Below are 9,072 nucleotides of genomic sequence, written 5' to 3' on the forward strand. Positions count from 1 at the left end.
GCTAGACTTAAAGGTAAGGAAATTCTGACATGTTACAACGTGGGTGAATCCTGAGGACATCATGCTATTCGAAATAAGCCAGTCACAAAAGGACAAATACGGTATGATTCCATTTATATGCTGTACCTAGAGTAGTCAAATTCACAGAGACAGGAAGTAGAATGGTGGTTGCCAGGGGCTCGGGGGTGGGGTCCTGGGGAGTTATTGTTTAGGGGGTAGAGAATTTCAGTTTGGAAAGATGAAAAAGTTCTGGAGATGGATAATGGCGATGGTTGCATAACAAGGCAAGTGTACTTAATGCCAATGAACTGTACACTTAAAATGGTTAAAATAGTAAATTTTATGTTATGTATATCTGACAATTAAAAATGGTAATTTAAGAATTATGGGCTAGGGACTTCCCTGTCGGCGCAGTGGTTAAGAATCCGCCTGCCGGGCTTCCCTGGTGGCGCAGTGGTTGGGAGTCCGCCTGCCGGTGCAGGGGGACGCGGGTTCGTGCCCGGTCTGGGAGGATCCCGCATACCGCGGAGCGGCTGGGCCCGTGAGCCATGGCCGCTGGGCCTGCGCGTCCGGAGCCTGTGCTCCGCGACGGGAGAGGCCGCGGCAGTGAGAGGCCCGCATACCGCAAAAAAAAAAAAGAATCCGCCTGCTAATGCAGGGGACACGGGTTTGAGCCCTGGTCCGAGAAGATCCCACATGCCGCAGAGCAGCTAAGCCCGCGTGTCGCAACTACTGAAGCCCGCGCGCCTAGAGCCGGTGCTCTGCAACAAGAGAAGCCATTGCAATGAGAAGCCCGCGCACCGCAATGGTAGCCCCTGCTCGCCACAACTAGAGAAAGCCCGTGTGCAGCAACGTAGACCCAATGCAGCCAAAATATTAATTAATTAGTTAATTAATTTTTAAAATTATGGGCTATAAAGGATGCATTCCAAATTTGTGAGAGTGGGTAGGGTGGGCAACAGGACTGGGGATAAAGAGGAAGGGGATTGGGGCTTCCCTGGTGGCGCAGTGTTTGAGAACCTGACTGCCAATGCAGGGGACACGGGTTCGAGCCCTGATCTGGGAAGATCCCACATGCCGCGGAGCAACTGGGCCCGTGAGCCACAACTGCTGAGCCTGTGCGTCTGGAGCCTGTGCTCTGCAACAAGAGAGGCCAAGATAGTGAGAGGCCCGTGCACCGCAATGAAGAGTGGCCGCTACTAGAGAAAGCCCTTGCACAGAAACGAAGACCCAACACAGCCAAAAATAAATAAATAAATTTATTTTAAAAAAAGAGAAAGGGGATTGAACCTGTGCCCCCGGCATTGGGAGTGTGGAGTCTTAACCACTGGACCACCAGGGAAGTCTCTGATAGCATTTATAAATTCTGTTTGTTATGTGATTCTCTGAACTTTTCTTTTTTTTTTTGGCCCCTACCAGGGATCAAACCTGAGCCCATGGCAGTGATAACACCAAGTCCTAACCACTGGACTGCCATGGAATTCCCTGAACTTTTCTTATTTTTAAAGAAACTTTTCAAACTAAAAGTAAGTGTAAATTCTTTTTCTTTTTTTTTTTTTCTCTCAGAAAGAAGAGTTCTCTAAAGTAGAACTGCCCAGAAGTGGCAAGATTTGTCACCCAACCCTCACCCTCAAGGCCACCTGAAGTGCAAAGGATTGAGTGTGGAGCCTGAAAGCTGGCTTTGCAGACAGTACCTAGGCCAGGCGCATGCAGCCTGGCGGAGCCTGGTGGAACCAGTTGGGAGGGGAGCTGGCAGGGCCAGGATTCTCTCTCCTTTGACCTTGGGCAGGTGAGGCAAAGGCTGGTGGGAAGGTGACTCTGAGAGCCAGTCTCTTCCCTGGGCATCCACTGCAGATCCAGAGAGCAGATGAAAAATAGAAACCAACATCAAAACACAGGAATGTGTAATAATAGCAGTTGGAGCAGGCAGGAGAGAGTTTTTCGAATCTGCTGATGACAAAATAATATTGCTCAATCTTTCCAGTTATTTTTTTTTCTTTGACCTCCCTGCATATCTCTGGAGCTCCAACGGCTATGGCTGTCTGCTTTGCAAAATACATATTTACAAACCCTCTAAGCCTAGCTAAATATAGGCTTTCTTTTAAAGCAACTGATGATTTGGAGAAATCTTTCCTCTGTCCTAACCCTTCCCTGCCCCCAACACACACACACACACACACACACCCTGACTCTTCCTTCTTGGTTTCCTTCCTGAATCTCTAAGAGGTATCTGAACTTTCCAAGTGACACTAGAATGAAGCGTGGAGGGTGAAGGAAAGAAAGCGAGGCAGGGCTTCCCTGGTGGAACAGTGGTTGGGAGTCCGCCTGCTGATGCAGGGGATGCGGGTTCGTGCCCCGGTCTGGGAAGATCCCACATGCCGCGGAGCGGCTGGGCCCGTGAGCCATGGCCGCTGAGCCTGAGCGTCCGGAGCCTGTGCTCCGCAAGGGGGAGAGGCCACAGCCGTGAGAGGCCCCCATAGCCCAAGAAAAAAAAAAAAAAAAAAAAAAAAAAAAGAAAGCGGGGCAGAGCAGAGGGACCCAGGCAAGCCAGTCTCCCAGCTGTGGGAGGACCCCAAGGGGCACTCTTTCTGCAGGGGCACTGGGGGACTTGAGACACTAAGAGGAAGGAATGAAAAACACTTTGGGAGGTAGAGAAGGAAGGTCACCTTCACTCCAGGGATGATCCCAAAAGCTTTGGAGGAGCTGCAGGCAGGGGGTGCTTATATTTCAGAATTTCATATAATAGACCTTAAAAGGAAACGAGAGGCCCTATAGTCCAATGAAGACACACGTGGAGATGCAAATACCGATGCCCACTTTCAGTCATACCTCCCCACACGTGTACACGTGTGCACACACACCCATACATGTTCAGATATACATGTAATCAATAACAGCCAACACACCAAGCTCCTACTTTGTGCCAGGAGCTGTTCTAAATGTATTTAATTCTCACAACACTATGAGGTTGGTCTGTTATCTCCATTTTACACATGAAGAAATTTGTTGAAGTCCCTTAACTGGGCAGTGGCAGGTTGGAGATTCTAACAAAGATGGTCTGGCTGCAAAGCCCATGTTCTGCTCTGTTCCAGAATTGGGAACAACCAGGGTCGCCTATGCTCAGCAGACACACTCAGACATTTCAAATTTGAGCAAGTTGAGGAAATTGGGGCTTAGGGAGTGGAAACAACTAGCCCAAGGTCACTCAGCAAATGGGTGGAGCTAGGGCTCAGTTCAGACCTTGTGAACCCTAGTCTGTTTCCACCAAAACTGGTAAGTCACTTCCCACTTCAAGTCTCAGCCTTCCTCATTCCCCCTGGGAAGGGGTCAGCCAAGGGCCGCTAAAGGCCCTTCAACACTGACATCCTGGATTTGAGCTCTCCTGTATATAAAACATGTACACATAGGCAAGCCTTTCCAGCATCCTTGGATTAGCCCAAGTCCCTGGCAGACGAGGACAGATGGAGAGTGATTGGGGCAGGGGCCACTGGCTCACTACAAAAGGACCAAAGAGCGGGGTCTAGGCCAGTCTTTGCTCAGATGACCCTAGCCACAGGAAACACCACTTTCTGAGGCTGAGTCTCAAGGCCCCAGGGCTGGGAAGAGAAGGCAGCCTTGGCACCCAGCCTGGATGTGAGCCCAGGGTGCTAAGAGCTTGGGATTTATCACAAATCAGGTCTCTCCCTGCCTTCATCACCTGTCTTTGCAGTTAACACCTGGTGTTTAAAACTATGAAGCCTCGGGCTTCCCTGGTGGCGCAGTGGTTGAGAGTCCGCCTGCCAATGCAGGGGATACGGGTTCGTGCCCCGGTCTGGGAAGATCCCACATGCCGCAGAGCGGCTGGGCCCGTGAGCCATGGCCGCTGAGCCTGCGCGTCCGGAGCACAGGCTCCGCGAGGGGAGGCCACGGCGGTGAGGGGCACATGTACTGCAAAAAAAAAAAAAAACCTATGAAGCCTCAAAAAACAGTCTCAGAGGGCCCCCATCAGATTTGAGGGTAGGTGGGAAAACAGGGAGGGGCTTCATCTGGAGTATAAAGATTACCTCTCCCTATAGAAGCCTCCAGGCTTTCTAGCAAGAACTGGAAAAGGCACACACCCTATTTTCTGTGTTCCATCCACTTTCACCTCAGTTTACCCTTTCAGAGCACAGAGAGGCTAAGGGATTTGTCCAGCGTCACACAGCTAGTAAGTGGTGGAGCCAGGATTTGAACTCTGGCAGCCTGGCTCCTGCGCCAGCTTTGGGAGCCACTCTATTCCACGTCAGAGGTAAGGAAGGAACTTCCATTCAAAGACCATCAGGCAGCTCCACAAAGGAAAAAGGAGAGAGAAAGAATGGCTAAATTACCCTGGGAGATAAGTAAGGATCTGAGGATCACAGCCTGAGGAATGAAAATTAGGTTCAAACCCTTCAGTTTGGGCGCAACCCTCCCCAAAGTAACCGCCCTCCTCACCCTCCCTGCAGGTGTGATTATTGCCTCAGGCAGGCAGGGACTGGGTGGAGAAGATAACAGCCATTCCCCACTCCTCTCACAGGCCAGCCAGCCTGGCGCCTGACCCCAGGGAAGGAGTGAGATGCTAAAGCACTCATTGCTCCATAAAAGCTTCTTCGGGAATACTGGCAGGGGGTGTTGCCCAGGAAATAATGATCCCACTCGTTAGCCTCAGTCCTCCGAGCTCTGGGCTGGCTCCAACTGTCCTGCATCCCAAAGTACTTAAAAGAGTTTCACTCTTGGAAGTCTCAGGGCGAGGGGGACGCAAGCAACCCGATTCTAGTCCACTCCAAGCTGCTGCTGGAGATGTTGTTGGGGGTCGGGGTGGGGAGCGTCCACGGGGCCTGACTTGGTTCCCAGCTCCTCCTCCCATCCTTTAGAAGCTGGCTTCCCCACCTGGCCAGAAGCATGGGCACAGACCCCTTGGGCTGGGACCAGTTAGAATGACTCACCAAAGGGTGTGGGAGATTATGGGCAGAACACCCAGGGGCCTGTGCCCTCCCCCAATCCACACAAGAGCTTCTGAGGACACCGCCCAAACCCCCAACTAGGTGAGACTTCTGTCTCACCCAACTTCTAGAGTGAGGTTGAGCGGGGGCGGGGCCGGGGGCGGGGGGGCGCTGTGGGTGGGGAGGTTCAAGTCCCAGACTTGAGCTTGGAAACCCAAGTCCCAAAGCTCCTGCTCAGAACCCAAATCTTTCCTCTCCGTTACCCTCAGGATTGCCAGCCTCAAGATCCAGTCCTGTGGTTCCTGGCCCCTCCCTGTCCCAATATTCAGGGTTCCCAGGCGGCTTCCCACACCCCATCCCCCACGCTCTTTTGCACGTGCTAACCAGTTTATATCCCACAAAACCCACACACATCCCAACAGTGGAGAGGTGAGAGGATTCCTTTCGACAGCCCTTCCAGGCAAGGGCAGTGGGTAGTGGGAGACTGGGGAGAAGAGGAAGAGGATGGAAGGGAAGAGGGCGGGGGAGGAGGCAGAGGCTGCAGGAAGGCCTGAGATGCAGGAAGCAGCTGGGAGTGGGGGGAGGCTTTGTGCCTGAGTTGTTCTCTGGGTCCTAGGGTCCACAATGTTCATCATTTTCTGGGATCTGTGGAGTGAAGCCGTGCATCTGGATCTGTCATGGTCTAGGGGGTGGACCTTCACTCCCAGGCCCTGGCATCTGGGGAAGGGTAGAGGGCAACCCCAGGCCCCTTGTTGTGTATGTGGGGGTTGGGGGGAGCATCAAAACAGCTGCCAGGACAGGGAACGTATAGGTCACTGCCACCCTTCCCCCTCCCTCCCTACACACACTTGCACACAATGGCCAGAATCCTTTAGAGTAGAGATACAAGCTAGAGCTCTCACTGGTGAAACTCTGGCCCCAGGCCTCCAGAATTCCTCCTCCAAAACTCCTTCTTCCTGTTTGAGAGGCAGGAGTGCTCTAGTAAGGCCTTGAAGACAGGCATACCACCCCTTCTTTCCCAGCCTGGGTGCAGTGCAGGCAGGTGACAGGACACCCTCTTCAGAATTCCAGAGGGCAAAAGCCAGCTTCGGACTGCCACCTGGGTGATGAGGACCATCTCCTTTCTCTCTTCCCCTTCCTCCTCCAGCATAAGGCCAGCAACACTGGGCTAAGGTTTCACGCCTTAAAGGGTGCAAAATGTTCCCTATGGGAAATTGTTAAAATGCAGATTCCAGGGCAATCTGAATTTTTAAAATTTTCAAAGTGAACTATACTAGGAAGCTCCAAGGACCTTGAAGGAAATGATCCTTTGCCCCTCCCCACTATTCTCCCTCCACACCTCGGGTGAGCCTGCGCGTCCGGAGCACAGGCTCCGCGAGGGGAGGCCACGGCGGTGAGGGGCACATGTACTGCAAAAAAAAAAAAACCTATGAAGCCTCAAAAAACAGTCTCAGAGGGCCCCCATCAGATTTGAGGGTAGGTGGGAAAACAGGGAGGGGCTTCATCTGGAGTATAAAGATTACCTCTCCCTATAGAAGCCTCCAGGCTTTCTAGCAAGAACTGGAAAAGGCACACACCCTATTTTCTGTGTTCCATCCACTTTCACCTCAGTTTACCCTTTCAGAGCACAGAGAGGCTAAGGGATTTGTCCAGCGTCACACAGCTAGTAAGTGGTGGAGCCAGGATTTGAACTCTGGCAGCCTGGCTCCTGCGCCAGCTTTGGGAGCCACTCTATTCCACGTCAGAGGTAAGGAAGGAACTTCCATTCAAAGACCATCAGGCAGCTCCACAAAGGAAAAAGGAGAGAGAAAGAATGGCTAAATTACCCTGGGAGATAAGTAAGGATCTGAGGATCACAGCCTGAGGAATGAAAATTAGGTTCAAACCCTTCAGTTTGGGCGCAACCCTCCCCAAAGTAACCGCCCTCCTCACCCTCCCTGCAGGTGTGATTATTGCCTCAGGCAGGCAGGGACTGGGTGGAGAAGATAACAGCCATTCCCCACTCCTCTCACAGGCCAGCCAGCCTGGCGCCTGACCCCAGGGAAGGAGTGAGATGCTAAAGCACTCATTGCTCCATAAAAGCTTCTTCGGGAATACTGGCAGGGGGTGTTGCCCAGGAAATAATGATCCCACTCGTTAGCCTCAGTCCTCCGAGCTCTGGGCTGGCTCCAACTGTCCTGCATCCCAAAGTACTTAAAAGAGTTTCACTCTTGGAAGTCTCAGGGCGAGGGGGACGCAAGCAACCCGATTCTAGTCCACTCCAAGCTGCTGCTGGAGATGTTGTTGGGGGTCGGGGTGGGGAGCGTCCACGGGGCCTGACTTGGTTCCCAGCTCCTCCTCCCATCCTTTAGAAGCTGGCTTCCCCACCTGGCCAGAAGCATGGGCACAGACCCCTTGGGCTGGGACCAGTTAGAATGACTCACCAAAGGGTGTGGGAGATTATGGGCAGAACACCCAGGGGCCTGTGCCCTCCCCCAATCCACACAAGAGCTTCTGAGGACACCGCCCAAACCCCCAACTAGGTGAGACTTCTGTCTCACCCAACTTCTAGAGTGAGGTTGAGCGGGGGCGGGGCCGGGGGCGGGGGGGCGCTGTGGGTGGGGAGGTTCAAGTCCCAGACTTGAGCTTGGAAACCCAAGTCCCAAAGCTCCTGCTCAGAACCCAAATCTTTCCTCTCCGTTACCCTCAGGATTGCCAGCCTCAAGATCCAGTCCTGTGGTTCCTGGCCCCTCCCTGTCCCAATATTCAGGGTTCCCAGGCGGCTTCCCACACCCCATCCCCCACGCTCTTTTGCACGTGCTAACCAGTTTATATCCCACAAAACCCACACACATCCCAACAGTGGAGAGGTGAGAGGATTCCTTTCGACAGCCCTTCCAGGCAAGGGCAGTGGGTAGTGGGAGACTGGGGAGAAGAGGAAGAGGATGGAAGGGAAGAGGGCGGGGGAGGAGGCAGAGGCTGCAGGAAGGCCTGAGATGCAGGAAGCAGCTGGGAGTGGGGGGAGGCTTTGTGCCTGAGTTGTTCTCTGGGTCCTAGGGTCCACAATGTTCATCATTTTCTGGGATCTGTGGAGTGAAGCCGTGCATCTGGATCTGTCATGGTCTAGGGGGTGGACCTTCACTCCCAGGCCCTGGCATCTGGGGAAGGGTAGAGGGCAACCCCAGGCCCCTTGTTGTGTATGTGGGGGTTGGGGGGAGCATCAAAACAGCTGCCAGGACAGGGAACGTATAGGTCACTGCCACCCTTCCCCCTCCCTCCCTACACACACTTGCACACAATGGCCAGAATCCTTTAGAGTAGAGATACAAGCTAGAGCTCTCACTGGTGAAACTCTGGCCCCAGGCCTCCAGAATTCCTCCTCCAAAACTCCTTCTTCCTGTTTGAGAGGCAGGAGTGCTCTAGTAAGGCCTTGAAGACAGGCATACCACCCCTTCTTTCCCAGCCTGGGTGCAGTGCAGGCAGGTGACAGGACACCCTCTTCAGAATTCCAGAGGGCAAAAGCCAGCTTCGGACTGCCACCTGGGTGATGAGGACCATCTCCTTTCTCTCTTCCCCTTCCTCCTCCAGCATAAGGCCAGCAACACTGGGCTAAGGTTTCACGCCTTAAAGGGTGCAAAATGTTCCCTATGGGAAATTGTTAAAATGCAGATTCCAGGGCAATCTGAATTTTTAAAATTTTCAAAGTGAACTATACTAGGAAGCTCCAAGGACCTTGAAGGAAATGATCCTTTGCCCCTCCCCACTATTCTCCCTCCACACCTCGGGTAGAGGAGGGCCACACAGAGACCACAGTGGTTGGATTGCCAACCCTCAATATTTAGTGGGAGTGCGGTTATGTGGGATGTGAAAAGCCACAGTCAGAGGTTGGGATGGAAGGGTTGAACTGTACAAGCCAGCGTCTGGGGTCAGTGGAAGGCTATGGCGAGGCGCGGGCAGGGGAGGGGAATACAATCGCGTGGAGGGGAAGGGGAGGGCTCACAGGCTCCGGCCCCGGAAATCCGATCCCTTTAGGACCCAGAGGTGCCAGTCCCCAGCGGCGGCTGCGAGAAGGGCAGCCGCTTGGTCTCCGGCAGCCGCCGCTCGGGCAGAGCCAGAGAAAGACCGAGGCTCGGGGCGCGGGGGGGGGGGGGGG

At 53.4% G+C, this 9,072-nt stretch overlaps 1 pseudogene; it reads left to right on the forward strand.

The window, feature by feature from the left end:
• Positions 1-8,512, forward strand: part of LOC103090863 (40S ribosomal protein S17-like) — an 11,183-nt pseudogene extending 2,671 nt beyond the window's left edge.
• The last annotated feature ends 560 nt before the right edge of the window (positions 8,513-9,072 follow it).

This window comes from Lipotes vexillifer, unplaced genomic scaffold (genome assembly GCF_000442215.2).
Source record: "Lipotes vexillifer unplaced genomic scaffold, Lipotes_vexillifer_v1.1 scaffold591, whole genome shotgun sequence".
NCBI lineage: Eukaryota > Metazoa > Chordata > Mammalia > Artiodactyla > Lipotidae > Lipotes > Lipotes vexillifer.